We start from the raw sequence: 22,339 nt of genomic DNA, 5'->3' as shown, positions 1-22,339 counted from the left end.
CTAAAACGAACCGCCGCCACCTTGTGCTCTCCACTCAGCCGCCACCACCCGTTTCGCTAGTTTTTCCGACCAGTCGAGCCACCGAGCGTAGCAACGTTTATCTTCCGACAAAGAGCAATCAGCAACGTGACTGTCGGGTGTGTTCGTTGCCATCTTTCCTGTCATCCTCCTCCTTCTTCTATTCTGTCGTCACTCACAGTCATACTCGGCCATTGCCGATGCCGTTCTGACCACCCTTCGTTTCCGAGCTCGTCCCACAGCAGCTAGACGTTGCCGCCACCGCTAGTACAACTCACATTTCGGTTGTTCCGGTCGAGATTCACCACCGTGAGGAGGGACCAGTAGTGGGTGTATGTTCACATGAAGGTGGTTCGCAGTGATCTTTGGATTTGCGTGTGTGTGCTAGTTGGTCGGAAAACCCGAGAAAACCACCATGGCTTCCCACCATAGTGGCTGCCGCCACTAGTTTCTTTTCTGCCACCCTTAGTTGTCGTGTATGGGTGGCTGTGAGTGTGATACAATGTTTGTGTGCATGTGTTTTGCTTGTAAGCGGCTGTAAAAGTGATTCTAGGCCGGAAAATCTAGGAAAAACCCCACCACCACCACCACCATGAGGTGGTGGCTGCCACCTCATGCCACCATTGGCCGCCATCAGCCGCCACTTTGGGGTGGTTGTGTGCTTGTGTGTGTGTGTGTGTGCATTTGGACCCAAAACCAATAACTCCCACCATAAGAATGGTGGTTGCCGCCTTCGACCGCCGCCGACCACCACTGCCCGAGGTGGCAGTAGGTGGTGCCTGATTTATAAAAACATATATATTTTATTAAGTAACTAATTAACTAACTTATTAGTTGTAAACCCTAATTAGGGTTTAGAAAACCCTAATGTCATGAAACCTGAATTTGGAAGTTAACGGGACCCGCATTGAAACTATTTATTAGACTTAAAATATTAATTATTAATCCTTTGAAATTAATAGATTAAGTCCTTAATGGGTTAAGTAAGAACACTTAGCCCTAATCGTCATTTAATGTGAAACCCTAATTCCGTTTGGGCTTTGATTTGGGCCTAGGTGTTTGGGTTTTGTTGGGCCATCTGAGAGCAGATGTTTGGTTTTAGGGTGAGGCCCATGTAAGGGGTTTAGGCCCAATTTGGAAAATTGGGCCATATACTGGGCCTTGAATTATTATTTGGCTTTTGGGCCTCCAGAGTTTGAGGTTGGGCCTTGGCCTTGGACCAATCTAGGTTAGGGGTAAAATGGTCTTTTTAAACCAAGTATGGACTTATGGTTATGCATTAGAACCCAATTATTAATTGGGTGTTGTTTTGATGATTGACAGTTTGGGGATCTGCCAGCCAGCAGCCAGAGATTTATTTGCGAGACTTCAGCAGTGCGAGGTGAGTCTCCTCACTGTTTCTATGGGTCTAAGGCACCAATGCCGGCCCATTTAGTTTATGTATGGTATGTGGTATTTGGGCAACTCGCTAAGCATCATGCTTACGCTTTTCAGTTTTGATTTCAGGTACTTCGTTTTCAAAGGAAAGGAGTCGGCGATCACAGCGCATCACACTATGTTTTCCGCACATGAGATCTTTGGGATTACACTCTGATATTGTTTTATGATAACATGTTTTGATTATTGACACTTTGGTTTTGACATGGAATGTTATTATGAATGTTTTTATGTTGTTGGTTTTATAAAAACTTAATTATAAATGAAATTTTTGGTCTTTTATTTGGGATGTTACATCTGAAATGTAAGGGATTAATCCATCTAGATAGCCCAACAGACAAGGGAACTCGGCGAGTCCAGAGGGGGACTCGACAAGTTGAGTCGATTTGTCCTGATTCCGTACCAGGTGGAACTCGACGAGTCTATGAAGGGACTCGATGAGTTGATTCGATTTATCACGAGTCTGAATAGCATAAGAACTCGACGAGTTAGGAGGTAACTCGACGACTTGAGTCAACTGGGAGTTGACCTTGACCAGAGCGTTGACTTTGACCAGGGGTAAAATGGTCATTTTACCCTTAGAAGGATTTTCAGTTTCTGACTAAGTGTTCCTCGTGAATTTATAGCTGGGGAGTCGTTGGAGCAGCCATCGGAGATTCCTCACTTGAGATATCAACAGCCAACTTGAGAGGAGATTCCTCTTCCAGTAGGAACGAGTCTAAGGCACCAAGGTCGGCCCATTTATATATGTTAATGTATGCTGGATATAGGTCCGATGTCGGGGTTAGCCCAATGTACTTTATATGTTTATGTGTTCCGGATTTCAGTCCGATGTCGGGCGGGGCCCGATGAAGGTCTCTATGCTTGATTTATTTGTGATTCTTGCATGTATTGTTATGTGTTCCGGACATCGGTCTGATGCCCGGGCAAGCCCGAGGAATGTTTAGTTATATGTTATGTGTTATATGTTCCGGATCTCGGTCCGATTTTGGGGCAAGCACGAGGAAGGTTTAGTTTAGATGTTTATGTTATGTGTTATATTACATGTTTGTTGATATGTTATATGTATACCAGACTTCAGTCTGATGCCAGGCGGGGCCTGATTCCGGGCGGGAATCGATGCCGGACTTCGGTCCGATGTCGGGCGGGGGCCGATGCCGAATTCGTCCGATGTCGGGCGGGGCCCAATGTAGTGGGCAAAGCCCAATGTATGCTATTATGTGTATGGTATGTGGTAGTTTGGGGAGACTCACTAAGCTTCGTGCTTACACTTTTCAGTTTTGGTTTCAGGTACTTCTGGTAGCAAGGGGAAGAGCTCAGGATGATTGCATGGCAGACACCACATTTTTCAGCCAGGGATATTTTAGACTCTGATATTTTGATACATGGTTCTGATACAGTATTTTGATAGGATGTTTGAGATACATGATTCGGGATTTTATTATGTTGTTTTATGAATGATGGGCTTTCTTAAATGGTTTAAAACGAAATTTTTGGACTACGTTTTGGGATATTTCAAGTTGGTATCAGAGCCTTGGTTTGAGGGATTCGATCACACTTTCGGGTGTGTCTGAACTCAAACTAAGGAATTGGTATAGAAATTTTCAAAAGGAAAACCTTTTTATAAAAATGACTTTGAGAAAGAGAAAGGAATTTTAGAAAAAGCAAAAAGAACTTTGAAAAAGAGAAAAGGGTGTGGTGCATGCAATCATCCGAGCTCAAGTAAGTACTCCCAAATTACCCATACAAGTTTATGTTATGATATGTTTATGAGAACTGCATGCTAGATTAGGGCTAAGGATCTAGGAAGGATGCCTTATGTGCCTGTTATATGTGTATCAGCTTTATGAACTGCATGCTAGTACAGATTAGTCAGTATGATGGCCTGATTAGAATATGCTTGATTACGTTTACTCAATGCTCGAATGTTGCTTGCTTTGTGCTTTTAGGAGTTCTAGTTGTCTTTTACTAACTAGTAAACGAATATGTTAAGTTACATATTGCGACGACCAAATAATTTCAGAAGGTTAGGTCTAGCTCTATTTCGCAGCTCTTGTTTGAGTCCAACCGTTGTAGGGTAGGATCTCTCATTCGAAGAATTATCTAGTCTTAGTGATATGTAATGGTATTCGCGAGCTAGTTAGGGGGGAACAACAGGAACTTCTTATGCAGCTGATGGCGGAGAGTGGGCTGGTGATTACCCTAGGGCAAGCCTAGGATGAGAGTAGTGCGTGAAGAATTAGTAGTAGAGGGACTTGGTGAAGTCAAGGCGATTCTTGAGGAAAGTACGGATAGATGTGGAAGGTAGTATGGGCCCGTACTACTGAAAGCAGAGGATCCGTACTCGAGTCAAGGGAGGCTAAGATGAATCCAAGGAACTTGTAGTATATGTATGATCCCTCTAGATATGATTAGTATTCTGATAATTATTATGATGTGTTTTTCAGAATGGTGGTTTTACGTACTAGACCATTCGGCAGTTCAGGCGCCGATGAGGGATCAACCTCGGGCTCAGGAGTCGGGCAGCTAGACGACCAGATTAGGGAGTTCATCTCCTCTAAAATCATGCGCAGTATCCTAGATCAGACTCCTGTGATCTTCGGCACGATCAAGGAGGGTATTTTGGAGCTCTTGGATGAGAGGTTGAGTGCTTTCCGCACCGAGGTGGCAGCCATGATGGGGTCGCGCACACTGACTTTCAGGGAGTTCAGAGCTTGTGGAGCTCCCGACTACCATGGGGCTCGGGACCCCATTACGACCACTAGATGGTTGGCGGATGTCGCCAACACATTCCGCACTAGCAGATGTCCCAAGGGGGACAAATTTCGACTTGCGTCCTGTCTTCTGAAGGACGGGGCACGTGACTGGTGGGCGGAGGTCGGACAAGCCATTGGAGACGACGTAGTTCTAGATGCGATGACTTGGAGTGATTTTTCGGCTAGGCTCGGTGTAACATCCCAAATTTCAGAAATATGATATAAGGGCTTAAAGTGTACATTGAGGAAGCTACTCGACGAGTAGGTGCGAGTACTCGTCGAGTAGGATCGGGATTTGGTCGCGAATTAAGTGACCAACTCGCCGAGTCTGAAGCTGGACTCGACGAGTTCGTGCTGGGAAGAGAAAACCCTAATCTCAGGGCTTGCACCCTATTTAAAAGACCTTAAGTCCTCACCTCAGCCTCTTTGTCACCCCTTGAGAGTCAGAAAACCCTAGAATCGTGTGTGAGCCTATGGAGTGAACTTGGAAGCTTTGGAAGGAGATTCTAGCAAAGAAGGCTTGTAAATAAAAGTGTAGAGCATCAACGGATTTGTGTAGATCCAGAATCTACTTCAGCTTGGGCACATTTTAGAGGTAACAAGCTGTTACCTTGACTCTATTACATTTATATCTATTCTAGAATGATATTTGGGGCCATTTTGGCATGTTAAGGATCTAATTCGGGTTAGGGGTCTAGATCTGAGGTTGCTACTTCAGATCTAGACTTTTCTTGGTCCAGAACCTCACAAAGTATCAGCCCTTGGCTTGTTGGTGAAGCATCATTGTCTTAAACCTTAGCCTTAGAGTGATTTGGGCTTATAACACCTTGTATTCATGTAAAGTTTGCAACTTTACGTGAGAGTCATGACCTAGAAGTGTGGATCTACAGTTTGCAGCCCCTGCATGACTCGAAAAGTCTCTGCATGAATAAAGGACTGAAGAGACTCGACAAGTTTGTTCTTGGACTCGGCGAGTCTGTTGAAGATAGGCATGAACTCGACGAGTTGGAGGAACAACTTGGCGATTCTGTTGAAGATTGTCGTGGACTCGGCGAGTCTGTTCTTGGACTCTGCGAGTCAGAATGCAAAACCCCAACCTCTTCTGGTTAAGACTCAGATCAGTGAGTTGAGTGGTGACTCAGTGAGTTGGACATGATAGGACTCAGAGATCGTTAAACTCGACGAGTCATGGAGTGACTCGGCGTGTCGAGTTCTGATATAAGAGTTTTCTGAAGGTGGGAACTCGGCGAGCCGACGGGTTGACTCGGCGAGTATAGTCAATCAGGAAGGTTGACTTTGGCTAGGACTTTGACTTTGACCTGTTTGACCTTCAGGGGTGTTATGGTATTTTGGATATTTATGTCATGGTTCATTGATGGCATCAGGTGTTGGAGTTTGGAGCAGTGCTTCGGGCTAATATTTTCGTGTTTCGGTTCGGCAGTTGCAAGGTGAGTTATCCTCATTATATCAACAGGGTCTGTGGCACCAAGGCCGACCCTTTATCGGATTTGTATTTGGGTATTCGCATGATATACTTATAGGTTTGTTAGATCTGCGTCCTGGTAGTTAGGACGGTGTTATGTTAGTGACCGCTTAGGTCAGTATCCTGTTTAGGATGTTGCTATGCTATTATGATCTGTTAGATTGGTATCCTGGTATATAGGATGATGTTATGTTAGTGGCCGGTTAGGTCAGTATCCTGTTTAGGATGTTGCTATGCTATTATGATCTGTTAGATTGGTATCCTGGTATATAGGATGATGTTATGTTAGTGGCCGGTTAGGTCAGTATCCTGTTTAGGATGTTGCTATGCTATTATGATCTGTTAGATTGGTATCCTGGTATATAGGATGATGTTATGTTAGTAACCGGTTAGGTCAGTATCATGTTTAGGATGTTGTTATGCTATTGTGATCTGTTAGATTGGTATCCTGGTATATAGGATGGTGTTATGTTAGTGACCGGTTAGGTTAATATCCTGTTTAGGATGTTGCTATGCTATTATGATCTGTTAGATTGGTATCTTGGTATATAGGATGATGCTATGTTAGTGACCTGGTTAGGTCGGTATCCTGGTTATAGGATGTTGCTATGATTGATGATCTGTTAGATCGGTATGACTGTTATATATATGCCAGTATATGTTATTTATGTGCACATGGTTATTTTTGATGGGTGGGTTGAGACGGGGTCCTGCTTCGTGCGGTTGAGGCCAACATACCCGACGAGCGGTCCGGATAGACTGTGAACCTGCATGACGGTCCAGTCATACCGAAGGCTCGAGATAGATCCAGGTAGACTGTAGGCCTTGCAAGGCGGTCCAGTCAAGCTGAGGGTTCAGTATACATGTTGTTCTGTATTCGTTGATATGATATGATTATGGTTATATGAGGTTGGTATTTTGGGGGCAACTCACTAAGCTTTCGGGCTTACAGTTTCAGTTTATTGTTTCAGGTTCAGCGGATGGCCGCGGGGAGGCGAAGACGTGACCGTACACTTCCTCGATTGATGATTATGATTTCTGGGAACTCTGATGTATAAACTATTTTGAAAACAAATTGTAATAACTGAATGGTTTCAAATGATTTAAAAAGTTTTAAATTGGCTCGAATTTTATGGGTGTGACAAGTTGGTATCAGAGCCTTGGTTTGAGTGAATTGGAGGAACACTCGTGTGAATCCAGTCTCAAATCAAGGAAATGATTTTTAAATGGTTTTTAAAATGGTTTTCAAAATATGTAAAGGAGGATGTAAAGTGTACGATCAGCCGGAGCCAGTAAGTAGACCCCAAAATACTATACAGTTATTTGATATTGTGATATGTTAGAACAACATGCTAGTACTAGGCTAGGGATCTTCAGGAATTGCATGATAGAATTGCCTGATTACATGATGCCTGCTAGCCTAGGGTTTCCCTTATGTGAAATCGACATCATTACTGTAGTTTTCTTGTGTATGCATCACAGTTGTATATAATTAAGATCTTATAGCCTGAGAATGTTTGATCTGGCCTTATGTTCTGTTCTTATTGATTAGGGTATAGGGTAGGATTGGATATTCGAAAGTCTATAGGGTCCAGCGTTATGTATGGCTAGCATACACTAGTGCTGCAGGGGTTGGTGAAAGTTTCATGGATGGATGGGTTGTGTGAGGCCTTGAGGCCAACTATGAGGTATTTAGCATTCCTCTAGGGGTGAGGATTGAGCGCTCGATATCTGTATTAGTAGGGTGTTGTGGTGATACTTGAGACAAATATGGGTAGGTGTGGAAGGTAGTATGGGCCCGTACTACTGAAATCACAGGACCCATACGCGTAGCAAGGAAGTCACAACCCATAGGGTTGGGTAAGGAGTTGGTCCCCTGTTATATTATGCATTATCAGAGATCTTTCTGGTGTCTTACCAGAATGGTGGTTATGAGACGTCTTGAGACCGAACCCAGGTTAGGGTCGGGAGTTGGCAGCTAGGATAGGCCCGCATTGTTAGAGGGTCGTGTCCGTGAGATCATCCGGGAGGAGGTGATTGAGATTGTTCGGGGACAGTTGGCGGAGATGTTTGGGTCTATCAAGACCGTTATGGTTGAGTATTTCGACGAGCGCTATGCAGCTAGTGTCGAGATGATTGTTGTGGCAGCTATAACAGCTGTAACAACGGCAGGGGGTGGAGCCAGTTAGGCTTTCTAGTATCGGGACTTCGATGATGCGAAGCCCCGACTTTTGATAGGGTTCGGGACCCGGTCATAGCCATGAGGTACCATATGACGTGAAAGGATATTGCTTCACATATTCATGTTCTACTGACCAGAAGGTCAGGCACGCTCGGAACCTGCTAAGGTCCGGGGCGAAGAATTGGTGGGGACTTGTTATTGGGACGTATTCTGAGGAGTAGAGAGTTGCAGCTACTTGGGATCAGTGAGGTGTTCTGTACTTGTTACAGTCTGCGAGTTAAGCGGGAGAGTCTAGAACATGCGATTCTAGATTGAGGCTTCGAGGGTTTTGTTTGAGGCCGGAATATGAGTTTCGGGGACTCCGGAAAGGAGTAATGATTATGTTCAGCTGGAGTTATACAAATGGAATTTAAAATGGTTTATTTTCTAGGTCAAGGATTGTGCCCTTTCAGTTTACGAGCTCGAAGAATTAAGCAGGCTTGTGACCCCAAGATCAGGTTGTATTCTAACTCGGGATTAGTTGGTCACCGGGATTGGCGACAATGGTTTAGCGCTGGGAAGCGCGGGTGGGTCGATGTAGCATAAGTGTTTTGGAAGTCCATTTCGCATTGGATCTCTTGTATCAGACGCTGAGGGTTGTTGGTGCGATCTATTGCACTTTCGGGATTGTAGACTACGTCTTGGAAATGATTGTAGCCTGGTTTAGGGCAAAGGTTGTTTCAGCTACTGCAGTTCAGCAGTAGATGATTGAGCTGGTGAGTGAGTCAGGGTGCAAGGCCCTGAATGATGAGTTCTAGAGTCGAAAGCGGGAGAATCGCCCCGGGATACAGAAGCAAGAGCGGTGTTGAAAATGGGATAAGTCTCGCATCGTTGGCAGGAAGGAAGACAAACCAAGTAGCTGTTTGGTTGAAGGATTGTGTGAGTTGGGAGTCTGGTAAAACTCCCCAGCATGTGTATCACGTCTTCTCGACGATAGATAACAGAATTCGTGGAAATCAGGTTGGAGTTTTGATCATGGTTTCAGTTCAATTCGAGTATTCGGTCGAGGGTGTACTCGACTCTGAGGGTTTTTGGATTGATAGATTGAGGGTTTTGTTAGCTGCCAGGGCTCGACAATACACTCAGCACAGGAGTGCGGGTTATTTAGCGTGTGTAGTAGACACGCGGGTCAGGGAACAGGCCACGGATTTCTGAGAGGGTGGACAATCGACATGAGGCCTAGGGTTGGGTTGGGGATATAGTCCACAGAGTAGATCAGAAGTTCGAAGCCCCAAGTGTGTGAGAACAGGATGCATGAGATAGAGCATCAAGAGGGGTGGTCCAGGGAGGTGCTCAACAGTTCAGAGAACGGTCCAGACACGCTGAAGGCCCAGAGAGGCGGTCCAGACATGCTGAAGGTTCTGAGAGTGGTCCAGATAGACTGAAGGCCTGGTAGGGCGGTCCAGTCATGCTAAAGACTCTATATATGTTAGTAGATCTATGTTCGGGTATTGAGTAGGCTACTATGCTATAGCAATCAATGGGTTTGTTCCAAATTTTGAACCTGCGGTTGGAGTAGGCTGAGGACTCCGGTGTATTTTGGTTGATCGGAAGTGTTATTAGTGGTCGGACGGAGTTTAAAGGATCTTGGTGATCTCATCAGTTCGGAGTGTCTCCGAGGTTTCATCATCTTGGATCGGGTGATACTCCAGTTGGAGACGGAGAGTGGATCTGAATGGGTATTCGTCAGTTTTGGGAAGGTTTGGAATTAGAATATCCTGTCATTCCGGTTCTGGGAACTGGGTTAGATCTTTCTCATGAATGTCTATGGCATTTGGATAGGGTTGAGGCGGTCCTGCTCTACGCAGTAGGCCAAGATACCCGGTGCGGGCCGACTGTAGGTCGTAGGCACGGAGGCTCGAAGTGAGCAGTAGGGTTGAGGCGGTAGGCCAGAAAACCCTGAGAGTTTTCGACTCGATAGTTGGCTTGATTAGGCATGTTGGTATGCTAACCCGAAGGAAGTAGTATGGGTTAGGTATGAGGGCCGTGCTGGTTGGCCGGTAGTGGTAGGTGTGTTGTTGCTGATTTGAGCCATTGTGACTCGTGTGTGGTAGTAATTTTCGCATCGTATGTTGTGCGTTGATGAGAGGAGTGTCGTTTAGGCCCTTCGAGTGGCGGAGGAAAGTGGATATCTGTAGGGTCGAAGTGTTGGGAAACGAAAGTGACGACAGTAGTGTCGATCGGTCATCGGGAGCATTCCAGTCGTGAGCTGAGGGCCGGGGAGGGCATACCAGACTCGTGATGTGGGCTCAGAAGCAATCCAGACTTATGTTGAGGACCACGTAAGGGTATTCCAGTCATAGGTCGTGGGCGTAGAGATCGTGATAGTTATTCCCTGCTGTAGCAAGTTTGAGGTAAGTGTATTGTTGAGATTTGGGTAAGTTGTACTCGGTTGTGTCGAGTCAGAGTAGATAGAGGGAGCTGCAAGGTTGGGATCCTTGGGCTTCAACTATGGTTATAGGCATGGGTTATGTGAGTAGTGGTTTTCCAATCTAGGGTATTCCATCATGAGGATGACCGGACCCTATGATTGATTGGACCCGGTGCGTTTGGTATTCCAACCCGAGGGTTGATTGGGCCAAACATGTGTGGGAATGAGTGGGTATTCCACCCTAGGGATGACTGGACCCGTTATAGGTGTGCCTGGTATTCCAGCCCGAGGCTGATTGGGTCAGGTGCGAGTGGTTATGAGATATAGCTGGTTAAGTCATGGGAATTTCTAGAAGCTGAAGGAGGCAGTATCCTGTCAGCACGAGAGAGAATGGATTCAAGAAGAGGATGGATTGGGTCCTAACATTGCGAGTTACTCGGGCTATCTCTAGTTTGGAAAGGGAAGGGTAGTTTGACACTGTGGGAGGACCCAGTGGGTCATGGTGGTACCTAGTAGTTGCAAGTCACGGAAGTGTGTTCCTGACAGGAAGGAATAGTATCATCGGGTGATACTTGGCTATTATGTGTTGTCCGCAAGAAGAAAAGGCCGATGGTCGGCTTGGAGTGTTGGCAAGGGTGCCTCGCGAGTAGGAGATACGTTAAAAGGGGTGTAGTGTTCGGGTCTGGGAGGACCTGAGATAATTGGGAAATTGGAGTCTACAGTGCGAGTAAGTTGTTCGGAAGCGTATACTGCAGTAGGCTTCGGGGACGAAGCCTAATTTAAGTGGGGGAGAGTTGTAACATCCCAAATTTCAGAAATATGATATAAGGGCTTAAAGTGTACATTGAGGAAGCTACTCGACGAGTAGGTGCGAGTACTCATCGAGTCGGATCGGGATTTGGTCGCGAATTAGGTGACCAACTCGCCGAGTCTGAAGCTGGACTCGACGAGTTGGTGCTGGGAAGAGAAAACCCTAATCTCAGGGCTTTCACCCTATTTAAAGGACCTTAAGTCCTCACCTCAGCCTCTTTGTCACCCCTTGAGAGTCAGAAAACCCAAGAATCGTGTGTGAGCCTATGGAGTGAACTTGGAAGCTTTGGAAGGAGGTTCTAGCAAAGAAGGCTTATAAATCAAAGTGTAGAGCATCAACGGATTTGTGTAGATCCAGAATCTACTTCAGCTTGGGCACATTTTAGAGGTAACAAGCTGTTACCTTGACTCTATTGCATTTATATCTATTCTAGAATGATATTTGGGGCCATTTTGCTATGTTAAGGATCTAATTCGGGTTAGGGGTCTAGATCTGAGGTTGCTACTTCAGATCTAGACTTGTCTTGCTCCAGAACCTCACAAAGTATCAGCCCTTGGCTTGTTGGTTAAGCATCATTGTCTTAAACCTTAGCCCTAGAGTGATTTGGGCTTATAACACCTTGTATTCACGTAAAGTTTGCAACTTTACGTGAGAGCCATGACCTAGAAGTGTGGATCTACAGTTTGGAGCCCCTGCATGACTCGAAAAGTCTCTACATGAATAAAGGACTGAAGAGACTCGACAGGTCTGTTCTTGGACTCGGCGAGTCTATTGAAGATAGGCATGAACTTGACGAGTTGGAGGAACAACTCGGCGAGTCTGTTGAAGATTGTCGTGGACTCGGCGAGTCTGTTCTAGGACTCGGCGAGTCAGAACGCAAAACCCCAACCTCTTCTGGTTAAGACTCAGATCAGTGAGTTGAGTGGTGACTCAGTGAGTTGGACATGATAGGACTCAGAGATCGTTAAACTCGACGAGTCATGGAGTGACTCGGCGAGTCGAGTTGTGATATAAGAGTTTTCTGAAGTTGGGAACTCGGCGAGTCGACGGGTTGACTCGGCGAGTAGAGTCAATCAGGAAGGTTGACTTTGGCTAGGACTTTGACTTTGACCTGTTTGACCTTTAGGGGTGTTATGGTATTTTGGATATTTATGTCATGGTTCATTGAAAGGCATCAGGTGTTGGAGTTTGGAGCAGTGCTTCGGGCCAATGTTTTCGTGTTTCGGTTCGGCAGTTGCAAGGTGAGTTATCCTCACTATATCAACAGGGTCTACGGCACCAAGGCCGACCCTTTATCGGATTTGTATTCGGGTATTCGCATGATATACTTATTGGTTTGTTAGATCTGCGTCCTGGTAGTTAGGACGGTGTTATGTTAGTGACCGGTTAGGTCAGTATCCTGTTTAGGATGTTGCTATGCTATTATGATATGTTATATTGGTATCCTGGTATATAGGATGATGTTATGTTAGTGACCGGTTAGGTCAGTATCCTGTTTAGGATGTTGCTATGCTATTATGATCTGTTAGATTGGTATCCTGGTATATAGGATGATGTTATGTTAGTGACCGGTTAGGTCAGTATCCTGTTTAGGATGTTGCTATGCTATTGTGATCTGTTAGATTGGTATCCTGGTATATAGGATGGTGTTATGTTAGTGACTGGTTAGGTCAGTATCCTGTTTAGGATGTTGCTATGCTATTATGATCTGTTAGATTGGTATCCTGGTATATAGGATGATGCTATATTAGTGACCTGGTTAGGTCGGTATCCTGGTTATAGGATGTTGCTATGATTGATGATCTGTTAGATCGGTATGACTGTTATATATATGCCAGTATATGTTATTTATGTGCACATGGTTATTGTTGATGGGTGGGTTGAGGCGGGGTCCTGCTTCGTGCGGTTGAGGCCAACATACCCGACGAGCGGTCCGGATAGACTGTGAACCTGCATGACGGTCCAGTCATACCGAAGGCTCAAGATAGATCCAGGTAGACTGTAGGCCTTGCAAGGCGGTCCAGTCAAGCTGAGGGTTCAGTATGCATGTTGTTCTGTATTCGTTGATATGATATGATTATGGTTATATGAGGTTGGTATTTTAGGGGCAACTCACTAAGCTTTCAGGCTTACAGTTTCAGTTTATTGTTTCAGGTTCAGCGGATGGCCGCGGGGAGGCGAAGGTGTGACCGTACACTTCCTCGATTGATGATTATGATTTCTGGGAACTCTGATGTATAAACTAGTTTGAAAACAAATTGTAATAACTGAATGGTTTCAAATGATTTAAAAAGTTTTAAATTGGCTCGAATTTTATGGGTGTGACATTCAGGCCCAAGTTTGCACCGGTTATTGAGGTGCAGCAGCTTGCCAAGGAGTTCCAGGATCTCCAGCAGATGACCGAGACGGTGACTGAGATCACCGCTATGTTCAGGGAGAGGGACCTCCTCGTTCCGCAGTATGTGATGGACGAAGAGATGAAAAATGCCCGATATCATGAGATGTTGTGGGGTGATATCCGCTAGTTTGTGAGCCGCTCCAGCTGCAAGACGCTGGAGGATATGATTGCTAGGGCTCGAGAGAGGGAGTTGGATTTAGAGATGGTGAGGAAGACGAAACCTGAGGGGGTTCAGACAGGGAGTGTGGGCAAGAAGCCCAAGGTGTCAGATCACAGACCTAGGAGCCAGCAGGGTCGCGGCCGTTGTGGAAAATGCGGCAGGATGCACGATGGGGAAAGAAAGGCAGGGATTTCAGGCTGCTTTAAGTGAAGCCGAACTGGGCATATGAGCAGGGATTGTACAGCTACCACCACCACCACGACAGCATCAGACCTGATTTACTTTCAGTACAATCAGAGGGGACACAAACGGTCCCAGTGCCCGAGTTTAGCAGCAGCAGGGCAGGTGGCAGCACACGCCCCTGCTACATTGAGGATTACCGACGGCCGTCAGGGCCAGGGTGAGGCGCCTGTGGCGAAGAGCAAGGCCTTTCAGTTGACAGCCAAGGAGGCACGAGCATCTCCCGACGTGGTGACGGGTATGTATCTTTCCCTTATCTCTTTATTGATATTGATTATTGCTTATGTTTATGTGTTTTGTTATAGGATCATTCTTAGTGAACGATATATCAGCTTTGGTACTATTTGATTCGGGTGCCACCCGATCTTTTGTGTCGCTCGCGCTCAACAAGCGATTCTCAGGGGCTCCAGGGGAGCTGGAATGCCCACTCGATGTAGAGATAACGGACGATAGGACCATCAGGGTTGCGAGGGTTCACCGAGGATGTAGAGTGCAGTTGTTCGATGAGCAGTTTTGTATGGATCTAGTCCCTATTCCCCTGCGAGGGAATAAGGTTATAATTGGTATGGACTGCTTAAGCCCCAATGGGGCAGTGATCGACTGCGAGCAGCAGCTAGTGAGGGTTCGGACTCCTAGTGGGGGAGGGTTAGTGGTTCAGGGCAAAGAGGCCGCAGAGTGGACCGACTTTGTGTTCAGCAGCGAGAGCGAGGCACTCCCTTCAGCAGGGTTGCGTGGGTTACGTCGCGTATGTTATGGATACCCGAGACAAGGGTAAGACGACAGTGGATGATGTACCGGTAGTGCGAGAGTATCTGGATGTATTTCCAGAGGATTTGCCCGGGATACCTCCGGAGAGGCAGGTCGAGTTTAGGATTGACCTAATCCATGGTGCGGCTTCGATAGCCAAGGCACCATATCGATTGGCTCCTCCCGAGATGCAGGATTTGTCTACGCAGCTGCAAGAGCTGCTAGACAAAGGATTTATCAGGCCGAGTAGTTCGCCATGGGGAGCCTCGATCCTGTTTGTGAAGAAGAAGGACGGGTCACATCACATGTGTATAGACTACCGGGAGTTGAATAAGGTAACAGTAAATAACCGTTACCCCCTCCCGATAATTGATGACTTGTTTGCCCAGCTACAGGGTGCATCTTGGTTCTCCAAGATTGATCTGGGATCGGGTTATCACCAGATGTGATTCAGGGACGAGGATGTGTAGAAGACATCTTTTAGGACTTGCTATGGTCATTATGAGTTTGTGGTGATGCCGTTTGGGCTCACCAATGCTCCAGCCGCGTTTATGGACCTCATAAACCGCGTGTGCAGACCGATGTTGGATCGATCTGTAATAGTCTTCATTGATGACATCTTGGTCTACTCCAAGACTCAGGAGCAGCATGAGGAGCACCTGAGGGAGGTATTGGAGACACTGAGGAGGGAGAGACTTTTTGCAAAGTTCTCCAAGTGTGAGTTCTTCCACGAGGTGCAGTTTCTGGGGCACCTTGTCAATCAGAAGGGTATTCTGGTCGATCTGGCCAAGATAGAGGTCGTGATGCAGTGGGAGGTTCCGAAGTCTCCAACTGAGATTTGGAGTTTTCTTGGCTTAGCGGGTTATTATCGGAGATTCATCCAGGATTTCTCCAAGATCGCAGTTCCCCTGTCCCCACTGACCAAGAAGTCGGTGAGATTCCGCTGGGGGCCTGAGCGGAAGGCAGCCTTCAAGACCCTCAGACAGCGGTTATGCGAGGCACCGATTTTGACTTTGCTAGAGGGAGTTGATGACTTCGTAGTGTACTGTGACGCTTCGATCACAGGCTTGGGAGAACTATTGATGCAGCGGGGTCACGTGATAGCTTACGCTTCTAGGCAGTTAAAGCCTCACGAGGCTAACTATCCGACACACGATTTGGAACTGGGGGCTATGGTGTTCGCCCTCAAGATTTGGTGGCATTACCTCTATGGGGTCCGTTGTACCATATACACAGACCATAAGAGTTTGAGGTACCTCATGGATCATTCGAATTTGAACATGAGGCAGCGTCGGTGGTTAGATGTGGTGAAGGACTACGATTGTGAGATCCTTTACCATCCGGACAAGGCCAACGTGGTGGTCGACGCCCTGAGTCACAAGGTGGTAGCAACCCTGATTCGAGACATCTGTCTGAGGATGACAGTGATTACTCCATTATTGGAACAGATCAGAGAGGCGCAGGTAGAGGGCCTGAAGGAAGAGTGCCAGAAGTGCGAGTGGATCGTAGGCCGAGTGGCCTCATTTGATTATGATAGTCGTGGGTTGTTGACCCTGTATGGAAGGGTTTGGGTACCGTACTTGGGTGCAGTACGGAAAGTTCTGATGGATGAGGCCCATAAGTCGAGGTTCTCCATCCATCCTGGGGTGACGAAGATGTACAGAGATCTTCGTCCAAATTATTGGTGGCCCTGCATGAAGCAGGATGTAGCCTGGTACGTTGAGAGGTGCTTGACATGCAGGAAGGTTAAGGTAGAGCACCAGAGGCCACAAGGCAAGATGCAGCTGTTAGACATTCCCATGTGGAAATGGGAACATATCACTATGGATTTCATCACTAAGCTTCCCAGGACCGCATGTGGGGTTGATTCGATATGGGTCATCGTGGATCGGTTGACCAAGAGTGCTCATTTTATCCCGATCCAGGAGAGCATATCGACTGAGAAGTTGGCCGAGATTTACGTGCGTGAGATAGTGGCATGACATGGAGTGCCTATCTCGGTGGTGTCAGACCAAGATGTTCGTTTCATTTCCAGATTCTGGAAGCGGTTTCATGACGAGTTGGGTACTCGTCTCCACTTCAGCACCGCTTTCCACCCTCATACGGACAGATAGAGAGAGAGGACGATACAAACTCTCGAGGACATGCTACGCGCATGTGTCTTGGATTTCGGTGGTAGTTAGGATACGTATCTTCCGATAGTGGAATTTTTGTATAAAAACAGTTACCACACCAGCATAGACCGACCTCCCTTCGAGATGCTCTACGGGAGGAAGTGTAGGACCCCAATCTGTTGGGGCGAGGTCGGTCAGGGAGTCATGGGGAGTACTGAGGTGGTACTCAATATTACAGACCGGATCCAGCAGGTCTGGAGCAGGCTCCAAACTGCTCAGAGTCGGCAGAAGAGCTACGCCGACAAGCGTCGTTCAGACTTGGAGTTTCAGGTGGGTGATATGGTCGTCCTAAAGGTGTCGCCTTGGAAATGTGTCATCCGGTTCCGTAAGCGGGGCAAGTTGGGCCCCATATACATTGGTCCTTTCAGGGTTATAGTCTGGCTGGGCATGGTGGCGTATCAATTGGATCTTCCAGCAGAGCTCAACCAGATCCACAGCACTTTCCATGTTTCTCAGTTACGGAAGTGCCTAGTGGATGATTCAGCGATTGTACCCTTAGAGGATATTCAGCTTGACGAAAGCCTGAACTACATTAAGAGACCGGTGGCGATTCTGGATCGCAAGACGAAAACCTTGAGGAACAAGGTTGTTCAGCTAGTAAAGGTGCAGTGGCAGCACCGCAAGGGTTCTGAGTGGACTTTGTAGCCTGAGGAGGAGATGAGGGAGCACTACCCGGAGTTGTTTCCAGATGCAGCAGACTTCGAGGACGAAGTCTAAGTCAAGTGGGGGAGAATTGTAACGCTTCGTTCCTGGTACACATTTAAATTGTATTTTGTTTATTTTGTAGAGCTACTTGACGATTTGGGAGCCCCAGACTCGTCGAGTAGAAGTGGGATTAGACGCGGGTTTAAAGCCATCTACTCGACGAGTCAAGAGCCCTCGACTCGGAGAGTAGGCCTTCCAGAATGAAACCCTAATTTTGGGGTTTTGCACCCTATTCAAGAAACTTAATCCCCACCTCATGGCCTCATTTCCAGCCTCCAAGTCCCAAACCCTAATCCACGAAACCCTAGAGCATTTTGTGAGTGTGTGAGCCATTTGTAAGCAATCTTGTGTGTTTTTGAAGCTTGAAGAAGAAGAAGGAGTTACAAGGCTCAAGAGGAGGAGAGTAGATCCAATAACTACACTTCTTTGGCTACATTTTCTAGTAATCAAGTTTTTATCTTGACCTCTAGTTCATTAGATCTCTTCCTTCCTCTTTTATGAAGGTTTTGGCCCAAGAATGATAACTTTTGAAGAATGGACGACCCAAGTGGGTAATCTTCCAGATCTAAGACCTTGAAGGGTTCGTATGGCATAAATGTGCGAACTTTATGCCATTAGAGCCCCCATGCAAGCCATAGAGTGTCATCTTGGCCTTTTTAGCCCAAAAAGGCCATGCTTGAAGAGAAAGATGGGAGCTTTACGTGTCCAAGGAGTGTTAGGGGTTTAGATCTGTGGTTGTAAGTCTTAGTTTGGTGTATGGATGGCTTAAGGACCAAGTTTTGGGTCCAAAAGAGTTAGGGTTTTAGCTAAACCCATTAACAAGAGGTAGTAACGGGTAAAGTTAGAAACTTTACCCTTAAAAGGACATTTTCGGGGTTTTATGTGAAGTATGAATCTTGGATCTGAAGTGTAGGGGCTTAATCCATCTAGATAGCCCAACAGACAAGGGAACACGGCGAGTCCAGACGGGGACTCGACGAGTTGAGTTGATTTGTCCCGAGTCCGTACCAGGTGGAACTCGACGAGTCCGTGAAGGGACTCGACGAGTTGACTTGGTTTATCACGAGTCTGAATAGCATAGGAGCTCGACGAGTTGAGTCAACTGGAAGTTGACCTTGACTTTGACCTTGACCAGAGCGTTGACTTTGACCAGGGGTAAAATGGTCATTTTACCCTTAGAAGGATATTTAGTTTTTGACTAAGTGTTCCTTGTGAATTTATAGTCGGGAAGTCGTTGGAGCAGCCATCGGAGATTCCTCACATGACATATCAGCAGCCAGCTTGAGAGGTGAGTCCTCTTCCAGTAGGAACGGGTCTAAGGCACCAAGGCCGGCCCGTTTATGTATGTTAGCGTATGCCGGACTTAGGTCCGATGTTGGGGTTAGCCCGATGTAGTTTATATGTTTATGTGTTCCAGATTTCGGTCCGATGTCGGGCGAGGCCCGATGAAGGTCTCTATGCTTGATGTTTTTGTGATTTTTGCATGTATTGTTATGTGTTCCGGACTTCGGTCCGATGCCGGGGCAAGCCCGAGGAATGTTTAGTTATATGTTATGTGTTATATGTTCCAGATCTCAGTCCGATACCGGGGCAAGCCCGAGGAAGGTTTAGTTTATATGTTTATGTTATGTGTTATATTACATGTTTGTTGATATGTTATATGTATACCGGACTTCAGTCTGATGTCGAGCGGGGCCCGATGCCAGACTTCGTTCCGATGCTGGGCGGGGCCCGATGTAGTGGGTAAGGCCCAATGTATGCTATAATGTGTATGGTATGTGGTAGTTTGGGGAGACTCACTAAGCTTCGTGCTTAAAGTTTTTAGTTTTGGTTTCAGGTACTTCCGGTAGAAAGGGGAAGAGCTCGGGGTGACTGCATGGCACACACCACAGTTTTCAGCCTCGGATATTTTAGACTCTAATATTTTGATACATGGTTCTGATACAGTATTTTGATATGATGTTTGAGATACATAATTCGGGATTTTATTATGTTGTTTTATGAATGATGGGCTTTCTTAAATGGTTTCAAACGAAATTTTTGGACTACATTTTGGGATGTTTCATATTGCATATAACACATTATAGCATTGTACTATAACTAACAATTACCAAACTACAAAATACCATTATAGCATTGTACTTTCATAAACTAACAATGACCATATTACACATATTGCATATAACACATTATACCATTGTACTATAGCTAACAATTACCAAACTACAAAATACCATTATAGCATTGTACTTTCATAAACTAACAATTACCAAATTACACATATTGCATATAACACATTATAGCATTGTACTTTTTTTTCATTTTTTCCATTATAGCATTGTACTTTCATAAACTAACAATTACCAAACTACAAAATACAATTATATCAAACTATAACCAAACTAACAGTTACCAACATATAAATTATTACCAAACTAACAATTACCAACATTTGAAACTATTAGTAAACTAACAATTACCAAATTAAATAGTCTTGTTACCTGTGATTGTGGTGGTGGCCGTGTTAGTGGTTGTTCCTGATCGTACATCGACACAATCGTAGAAGGTTTACGCTCGATGCCTCTGATATGGCTTCATTGAACACCCAATATTCTTTCAAAACATTTTTTTGTATCCTTTGGTATTAGACCGCTAGCTTCAGAAGAAGCTTGAGTCTGTTGACTGATCTCATGGAGTAAAGCATTCTGTATTTTCAAAAAATGATAAACATCATAAAAATTAGATTACTAAGTACCCCTTGACGATATAAACACTTATATGAAAATACAAATTAAGTACATATGTATTGTTGCTCGACTGCAGGACTGCTAAATACCCCTTGACGATCCGTATTAGCCTTACGAAATGCTTCGATTCGAGCGATGTCCTATTTAACATTAAAAATTAGATTAATTATAATTTAAATAAATAGTTAAATATATCATAACTTACTTCTTTGAAACAGACATTGCTATACGAGAACAATCCCCCTATGTTTACAACTTGTTGTTCTACACGAATTCCTTTGTTTGACGCATAACACTTTAAAAATTAGGGCGTTTGAAAATGTCCGACTGCTTGGACCCAATTTTCACGTGACAAACCCTCGGGGGGGTTGACTAATGCCCCTGGGATATCTGTAAGCCCCCTGACATTCTGAAAATAAGTATGCGCTTTATTTTTCCGGCCTCTATAAACTCTTTGTAAAGTTACATCAATGTTGTGCAACAACCGAGCACGCTCGAGATCCAAGTTAACCTTATCGAAATCAAACTTAGTCTAGAAATACAAAAAAGTAAGTTACTTAAATACCCATCACAACTAAACATAAAATATTATCCAAGTTACCTTTAGATGCACGACTGTGGCGTTCCTTAAAGTGGGTGAAAGATTGTCCCAACCAGATACGTCAAAGGAATGTTCATCCAAATATACCTCCCAATCTCATGGGTAAACCAATTACCACGGTTCCCGACAGGGGAATATGTGAGCTCCCTGTCGAAATCCAAATCCAAGGGTTTTCCCTTGGTTGCCTGTATCAGCTTTGATAGTTAGATGTTTTTTGATAACTAATAAATATATCATAATAAGACTTACCAATATGTTCGTGTTGTCTACGACCAAAGCGTAAAGCCTACTGGAGGTGGTGGATTCCCGGCTCCATCACCTCCATGCCCTAGGCCCATAACATCCGACATCATCTAGAAGAGTATTGCCCAACTAAACCACATATATAGCCTGCAAAATTACAATATGAATAAAATTACACATATTGCATATACAAAAATAATACACTTTCTATTATAGCATCCTACTTTTTTTCATTTTTTTTCATTATAGCATTGTAGTTTCCAAATTGCATACAAATACATATACAAATATAATACTTTCCATTATAGCATCCTACTTTATTTTTTATTTTTTCATTTTTTTCATTTATATCATTATAGCATCTAAATTTCATACAAACACACAAACTACATACATACCATTACACATATAATAAAATAAATGCACATTTCATTATAGGATCCTACTTTGTTTTTTTTTCAAACATAAATACACACATTATACATATAAATATACTTAAACATGCTTCCTACACATATTGCATATTCACTATAGCATCATACTTTTTTTCATTTTTTCCATTATTGCATCCTACTTTTTTTCAATTTTTTCCATACATATATATTTATTATACAAAAAAAAAAAATCATACATCATACACATTACAGTATAGACAAAATACACTTACACACACATATATATATATATATATATATATATATATATATATATATATATATATATATATATATATACACACACACACACACACACACACATACACACACACATTCTATTTCATATACTTACATCATACACATTATATACATACATAATGCATACAATATGAAGAACTAGATTATAATACTTCATGAAATGGAATAGAACCTGTGGTGGAACAAAATCAGAATGGTGGTGGTGTTGTGGGGGTGCTACGTAGTGTTATGGTGGCAAAACAATCTGGCAGCTTTGGTGGTGATGATGACAACCCGAAATTAGAGGTCAACAAAAGCTTAATACATAAAATCAAACACCCAAATCATTAGATAATCACTTAGATAGTCAGTGGACAGATAAAAAAAAATCGGGAGTAAAATCGGGAATCACCTGTAAAATTTAGGAATCACCCGTCGCCGATGATGATGCTTACGTCGCCGGTGATGGCAATCTTGTCATCGTCGGTGATAGAGGTTGCGTCGTCGGTGATTCTGCTTCGTTATAAGTCATCGATAATAGTTAGGTGAAAGA

This window comes from Lactuca virosa, chromosome 5 (genome assembly GCF_052849685.1).
Source record: "Lactuca virosa cultivar CGN04683 chromosome 5, Lactuca_virosa_CGN04683_v6, whole genome shotgun sequence".
Taxonomy (NCBI): Eukaryota; Viridiplantae; Streptophyta; class Magnoliopsida; order Asterales; family Asteraceae; genus Lactuca; species Lactuca virosa.
Note: the sequence above shows the minus strand (reverse complement) of the source record.